This window comes from Salvelinus namaycush, chromosome 28 (assembly GCF_016432855.1).
Source record: "Salvelinus namaycush isolate Seneca chromosome 28, SaNama_1.0, whole genome shotgun sequence".
Classification (NCBI taxonomy): Eukaryota; Metazoa; Chordata; class Actinopteri; order Salmoniformes; family Salmonidae; genus Salvelinus; species Salvelinus namaycush.
Window position 1 is genome coordinate 35,616,879 of NC_052334.1, and position 8,577 is coordinate 35,625,455.

Consider the following 8,577-nt stretch of genomic DNA (forward strand, 5'->3'; position numbering starts at 1 on the left):
TGGATCAGTTGTGTAGTACTACCGGCAGTACTAGGCAGCCACTCAGTCTGAAGAGAAAAGAGAGTGAAGACTAACGGCATCCATATCAGGAAGTTGTCAAACTGCATTCCAAATATGGACGCCATCAGTGATGTAGTGGTAAAGAAGATGGTTGGTTATGTGAAAAAAGTAACACTCTCTATACTTAATTTTTTTGGTGTGATTTTTATTTTTTATATACAACACATACAACACAAAAACAAAACGGCCATTATAAAAAAACATTCTCAAAGATGGTCAACAGACAATTTTCAAATTCTGTCAAATGTGTCTGGTTTATGTTTGATTTTGTAATATATATATAGTCTAATGGGATGTACAGTACCAGTCGAAAATTTGGACACACATACTCATTCAACGGTTTTTCTTTATTTTACTATTTTCTACAATGTAGAATAATACTGAAAACATCAAAATTATGAAATAATGCATGGATTCATGTAGTAACCAAAAAAGTGTTAAACAAATCCAAATATATTTTAGATTCTTCTTAGTAGCCACCCTTTGCCTTGATGACAGCTTTGCACACTCTTGGCATTCTCTCAACCAGCTTCACCTGGAAAGCTTTTCCAACAGTCTTGAAGGAGTTCCCACATATGCTGAGCACTTGTTGGCTGCTTTTCCTTCACTCTGCGGTCCAACTCATCCCAAAACCATCTCAATTGGATTGAGGTCGGGTGATTGTGGAGGCCAGGTCATCTGATGCAGCACTCCATCACACTCCTTCTTGGTCAAATAGCCCTCACACAGCCTGGAGGTGTGTTGGGTCATTGTCCTGTTGAAAAACAAATGATAGTCCCACTAAGCGCAAACCAGATGGGATGGAGTATCGCTGCAAAATGCTGTGGTAGCAATGCTTGTTAAGTGTGCCTTGAATTTTAAATAAATCACCTACATTGTCACCAGTAAAGCACCCCCATACCATCACACCTCCTCCTCCATGCTTCACAGTGGGAACCACACATGCAGAGATCATCCGTTCACTTACTCTGCGTCTCACAAAGACACGGCGGTTGCAACCAAAAATCTCAAATTTGGACTCATCAGACCAAAGGACAGATTTCCACGGTCTAATGTCCATTGATTGTGTTTCTTGGCCCAAGCAAGTCTGTTCTTATTATTGGTGTACTTTAGTAGTGGTTTCTTTGCAGCAATTCGACCATGAAGGTCGGTTTCACACAGTCTCCTCTGAACAGTTGATGTTGAGAAGTGTCTGTTACTTGAACTCTGTGAAGCATTTATGTGGGCAGAAATGTCTGAAATACAGAATACAGTTAACTCTAACTTATCCTCTACAGTAGCGGTAACTCTGGGTCTTCCTTTCCTGTGGCGGTCCTCATGAGAGACAGTTTCATCAAAGCGCTAGATGGTTTTTGCGACTGCACTTGAAGAAACATTCAAATTTCTTGACATTTTACGGACTGAATGACATTCATGTCTTAAAGTAATGATGGACTGTCGTTTCTCTGCTTATTTGAGCAGTTCTTGCCATAATATGGACTTGGTCTTTTACCAAATAGGGCTATCTTCTGTATACCATCCCTACCTTGCCACAACACAACTGATTGGCTCAAACACATTAAGAAGGAATGAAATTCCACAAATAAAATTTTAACAAGGTACACCTGTTAATTGAAATGCATTCCAGGTGACTACCTCATGAAGCTGGTTCAGAGAATGCCAAGAGTGTGCAAAGTTGTCATCAAGGCAAAGGGTGTCTACTTTGAAGAATCTCAAATATAAAATATATTTGGATTTGTTTCAAACTTTTTTGGTTACATAGCTCAGCAAAATAATAAACGTCCCTTTTTCAGGACCCTGTCTTTCAAAGATAATTCGTAAAAATCCAAATAACTTCACAGATCTTCATTGTAAAGGGTTTAAACACTGTTTCCCATGTTTGTTCAATGAACCATAAACAATTAATGAACATGCACCTGTGGAACGGTCGTTAAGACACTAACAGCTTACAGACGGTAGGCAATTAAGTTTCAGTTAAGAAAACTTAGGACACTAAAGAAGCATTTCTACTGACTCTGAAAAACACCAAAAGAAAGATGCCCAGGGTCCCTGCTCATCTGCGTGAACGTGCCTTAGGCATGCTGCAAGGAGAAATGAGGACTGCAGATGTGGCCAGGGCAATAAATTGCAATGTCCGTACTGTGAGACGCCTAAGACAGTGCTACAGGGAGACAAGACGGACAGCTGATCGTTCTCGCAGTGGCAGACCACGTGTAACAACACCTGCACAGGATCGGTACATCCGAACATCACACCTGTGGGACAGGTACAGGATGGCAACAACAACTGCCCGAGTTACACCAGGAATGCACAATCCCTCCATCAGTGCTCAGACTGTCCGCAATAGGCTGAGAGAGGCTGGACTGAGGGCTTGTAGGCCTGTTGTAAGGCAGGTCCTCACCAGACATCACCGTCAACAACGTCGCCTATGGGCACAAAGCCACCATCGCTGGACCGGACAGGACTGTCAAAAAGTGTTCTTCACTGACGAGTCGCGGTTTTGTCTCACCAGGGGTGATGGTCGGATTCGCGTTTATCGTCGAAGGAATGAGCATTACACCGAGGCCTGAACTCTGGAGCGGGATCGATTTGGAGGTGGAGGGTCCGTCATGGTCTGGGACGGTGTGTCACAGCATCATCGGACTGAGCTTGTTGTCATTGCAGGCAATCTCAATGCTGTGCGTTACAGGGAAGACATCCTCCTCCCTTATGTGGTACCCTTCCTGCAGGCTCATTCTGACATGACCCTCCAGCATGACAATGCCACCAGCCATACTGCTCGTTCTGTGCGTGATTTCCTGCAAGACAGGAATGTCAGTGTTCTGCCATGGCCAGCGAAGAGCCCGGATCTCAATCCCATTGAGCACGTCTGGGACCTGTTGGATTGGAGGGTGAGGGCTAGGACCATTCCCCCCAGAAATGTCCGTGAACTTGCAGGTGCCTTGGTGTAAGAGTGGGGTAACATCTCACAGCAAGAACTGGTAAATCTGGTGCAGTCCATGAAGAGGAGATGCACTGCAGTACTTAATGCAGCTGGTGGCCACACCAGATACTGACTGTGAATTTTGATTTTGGCCCCCCCCTTTGTTCAGGGGCACATTATTCCATTTCTGTTAGTCACATTTCCGTGGAACTTGTTCAGTTTATTTCTCAGTTGTTGAATCTTGTTATGTTCATACAAATATTTACACATGTTAAGTTTGCTGAAAATAAACGCAGTTGACAGTGAGAGGATGGTTCTTTTTTTTACTGAGTTTACATGATTCCATTTGTGTTAATTTATATATTTTTAATATCTTTTCACTATTATTCTAAAATGTAGAAAATAGTAAAAATAAAGAAAACCCTTGAATAAGTGTCCAAACTTTTGACTGGTACTGTAGGTACGGTAGATAGTTCAGTCCTCCAGTTTGTTATTGAGGGTGGATATGAGGCGTTCCAATTCTTGTCAATAATTTTTTTTTTTTCAATTAGACTTACATTACAAAACTTTCTCTGATATTGATCACCAGTATTTACATATCCAACAAACATAATCGTGAAGATGGATGGATATACATTCCTTGACACAATGAAATGATAGCACATACATTATTCCAAAATGGTGTCAGTTGTCACAGGACCACAGCATGTGTTTGTGCTTTTTGCATCTCCAACAGACATGTGACATTTCTGGGTGCATTACATTCATTTTGGCAGGAGTGTAGTAAGTCGTATGAATTATCTTAAATTGAGGTAGTTTATGTCTTACGTTGTAGGAGCAGTTATGAACACTTTCACATATACAGTTGAAGTCGGAAGTTTACATACACTTAGGTTGGAGTCATTAAAACTTGTTTTTCAACCACTCCACAAATTTCTTGTTAACAAACTATAGTTTTGGCAAGTCAGTTAGGACATATAGTTTGGGCATGACACAAGTAATTTTTCCAACAATTGTTTACAGACAGATTATTTCACTTTTAATTCACTGTATCACAATTCCTTTGGGTCAGATGTTTACATACACTAAGTTGACTGTGCCTTTAAACAGCTTGGAAAATTCCAGAAAATTATGCCATGGCTTTAAAAGCTTCTGATAGGCTAATTGACATCATTTGAGTCAATTGGAGGTGTACCTTTGGATGTATTTCAAAGCCTACTTTCAAACTCTGTGCCTCTTTGCTTGACATCATGGGAAAGTCAAAAGAAATCAAGAAATTGTTAACCTCCACAAGTCTGGTTCATCCTTGGGACCAATTTCCAAACGCCTGAAGGTACCACGTTCATCTGTACAAACAATAGTATGCAAATATTAACACCATGGGACCATGCAGCCGTCATTCCGCTCTGGAAGGAGACGCGTTCTGTCTCCTAGAGATGAACGTACTTTGGTGAAAAAAGTGCGAATCAATCCCAGAACAACAGCAAAGGGCCTTGTGAAGATGCTGAAGGAAACAGGTACAAAAGTATCTATATCCACAGTAAAACGAATCCTATATCAACATAACCTGAAAGGCCGCTCAGCAAGGAAGAAGCCACTGCTCCAAAACCGCCATAAAAAAGCCAGAATATGGTTTGCAACTACACATGGGGACAAAGATCGTACTTTTTGGAGAAATGTCCTCTAGTCTGATGAAACAAAAATAGAACTGTTTGGCCATAATGACCATTGTTACGTTTGGAGGAAAAAGGAGGAGGCTTGCATGCCGAAGAACACCATTCCAACTGTGAAGCACGGGGGTGGCAGCATCATGTTGTGGGGGTGCTTTGCTGCAGTAGGGACTGGTGCACTTCACAAAATATCAAGACATCAGTCAGGAAGTTCAAGCTTGGTCGCAAATAGGTCTTCCAAATGGACAATGACCCCAAGCATACTTCCAAAGATGTGGCAAAATGCCTTTAGGACAACAAAGTCAAGGTATTGGAGTGGCCATCACAAAGCCCTGACCTCAATCCTATAGAAAATGTGTAGGCAGAACTGAAAAAGCGTGTGCGAACCAGGAGGCCTACAAACCTGACTCAGTTACACCAGCTCTGTCAGGAGGAATGGGCCAAAATTCACCCAACTTATTGTGGGAAGCTTGAGGAATGCTACCCGAAATGTTTGAACCAAGTTAAACAATTTAAAGGCAATGCTACCAAATACTAATTGAGTGTATGTACACGTCTGACCCACTAGCAGTGGTGGGCCGTCAGGGCCTGCAAGGCCTTCTCTGCTGGCCTAAACATCATCAGAATATAATTTTTTTTTAAATATATTTTCCCACAAATATGTATTAAATTATTCCCCAGAGTAAGAGTTATACTCTTCATTTCATAGCTTTCCTCTTGGTTGCACTGCTTCCAGCCCCAGGTTGAGATTTTGAGGGCTGGTCTTTATGTTAGATCTTTTATCCAATCATATTCAGCCATCATGTGTTGCCAGGGGTCTAAAATCTGCCCTCAGGCCTTCAGAATCAACAGTGCGGGCGCTTGTAGCTTATAGTGAATGGAAATGAAAATTTAGTGTCAACCAATCAGCTTTAGAGTTGGCTATTGTACGCCTTCTGGCTGGCTCCAGTGTTACACAGGAGCCAGCTAGCAGGCGTAGTGCGTGCACGTCTTTTGATTGGATTACCAATATTGAGAGGCAGGTCCTATGGAGATCTAGGAAACTGAATTTGATAAACGAATTAATTCGCGTACTACTAAGCTGTTTTTTCAACCCACAATGGCGGAAGGAGGAGAAGATATCGATTTGGTCGAGGATATAATTATAACGCCATTCTCAAGACGAACTTTTCAAGAAAAGTTAGACATTGTAAGGAGAGGTCGCCCGACGCCACAAAGCCTGTCACAGGCGGGAAAGTGCTTCGTTCGCTCGCCACTTTCAAAGTTTCAACTACGAGCGCTGTCAATGGCTCACAGGCTCCTTGGCTCCGAGAAGCACTGCAAACTGTACTGCTGGGAATGCCTATTATTTGCAAGTGATCGATTTGGTGTTTGGAACCACACTGGCTTTGCAAACTTGAGTTGTCTAACCAAGGCAGAAACGAGACACCAAAGTACGGCTGGGCACTAACAAGCAATGGTGCTTTTGAAAACTTTTGGGGACACCGGAGTGGATCGACAGCTCAAAGAACAAACGCGCAGGGCAACGGAGCTGCACAATGAAAAGGTGAAGGGAAATATTGAAAAGACTCATTGATTGTGTCATGTTTTTGGGTAAACACTGTTTACCCAAAAATGTCAATTTGTCAATTTCAAGGTGACGCAACGCCTGGTTATACTGCGTTTCTGTCTAAATGTATAGTTTCTAGAGCCATGGCATCATAATGAGGTGGATTAATTCGGGTGGGACTGTGTAGTACCTCACTGAAGGCCCAGGCCCCAGGCCCACGGCACGCCACTGCCCACTAGGAATGCGTTGAAAGAAATAAAAGCTGAAGTAAATCATTCTCTCTACTATTATTCTGACATTTCACATTCTTAAAATAAAGTGGTGATCCTATCTGACCTAAGACAGGGGATTTTTACTAGGATTAAATGTCAGGAATTGTGAAAAACTGAGTTTAAATGTATTTGGCTAAGGTGTATGTAAACTTCCAACTTCAACTGTATATGACCAATGGTTTTTCCACTCAAGATCTGTTTCCAAGTTTTTCCTTTTTCCAGGTAGAGTTTCAATCAACACTTGATATAACGTGGCAATCAACATCTTTGGTGTAGCAGCTTCTTTCAGTATTTTGTTCTATGTTGGATCCATTACGTCCATCCAGATTCTGTTGAAGTGATTGAATAAGAATTCTGAGTTGTAAGAACTTAATGAAATTGACCTTGGATTATCCAAATCCTTCTTGTAATTGATTGAATGACAATAGAGATCCATCATAGTACACATGTAAAAAATGAATGATACCACTTTGGAACCAGGACTTAAAGGTGTAGTCATTCAACTCTAGAGGTAAGGTAGGGTTATTCCAAATAGGGGTGCCTGGTGATATTGGTTCTTTCCACCTCATGAATTTGTGTAAATTTTCCGAAATACAAATGGAATTGAGAATCATTTGGATTGTATTTTTTCTTCAATGCCTTGGACCCGAAGTCGTGAATATACAGTATTTTAGATAATATGGTATTCCATTTGTGGCTTCAATACTTTCAATACATTTTTTCACAAAAGGTGTGTAAAAAGCTCACGCAAAATTACAAAGGTGTGTAAACGGTGTTTACATGTTTTTACCCTCACCTACACCACTGGATACCGTACTAGACACGTTTTACATGTTTGATCAATTGAGGGAGAAATAAGAAATGAGTTGACTGTTTTTCTAATATTACTTTTCAATTGCAAATGCTTCGTTACGTTGTGCCCTATGGAACATTGTCCTAAATCTCCCTGGAAAAATGGATTTAAAAAAGTATTGTTCCTCTTCTTTCTAAGTGGCTCATCCTTGTTGGATAAGTTGGGAGCTGAACAGAATGACACGCAATGACATGTGTTTGGAGGAAAAATTAGAGGTCTGTATCTCTCCATTCTCCTCATTATTGACAGCTCATGGGGTGTTCTTTGATAAAGGGTCGGAGGTCGTGTGTGTGGTGGTGAACACCTGGTGAGGACTAGTCTAAACTCACAGGATTAGAGTGTGTTAATCCAATCATAATGCCACAACTCAGTTGGGCTCCTCTCTCTCTTTGTGTGTTTCCAGGATCTTATGAGATCTCTCTGTCCCTTTTATTATCCCTTTCTACAGTCAGGGACGAGGTGTTTGCAAATATGTGTGCTTGTGTATGGCTGTGTGCATGCGTAGGTGTGGACATGCATATACACATTTGTGTGCATGTGTTTGCGTATATGTGCGCATGTGTGTAACACACCTCTGAACTGCCTCACCTCTACTCCTAACCTCCAGTGAAGTGAATTAATCTCAATAAAGAGAGAGATTGATTTAGGTCCATGTGTATCTCTTAATGCCTTCTCCATTAGATCAGCCTCTGCCACGTCATGGTTGTCACAGCAAATCAACTCTGCTGCTGCCTCTCACTGCATCATAGGTCTGAAGTGTGTCATGCTATTATTGATATATACACTCATCGGCCAGTTTATTAGGTACACCCATCTAGCACCGGATCTAGTACCATTGCCTCCAGAACAGTCTGACATTCTTCTGGACATTTCTACAAGGTGTCAGAAACGCTCCACAAGGATATTGGTCCATACTAATGCAATGGCATCACGCAGTTGCTGCAGATTGTGTAGCTGGTGTAGAGGCTCCAGCAGCGCGCCGACACTGACCTCGGGGGACGACCCGGAGGACAAGGCGCAGGGCGATCCGGATGGAGACGGTGGAACTCCCGCAGCAACGAAGGGTCCAAGACGTTCTCCACCGGCACCCGGCATCTCTCCTCCGGACCGTACCCCTCCCACTCCACGAGGTACTGAAGGCCCCTCGCCCGACACCTCGAGTCCAGGATGGCTCGAACAGCATACGCCGGGGCCCGCTCGATGTCCAGAGGGGGCGGAGGAACCTCCCGCACCTCAGACTCCTGGAGTGG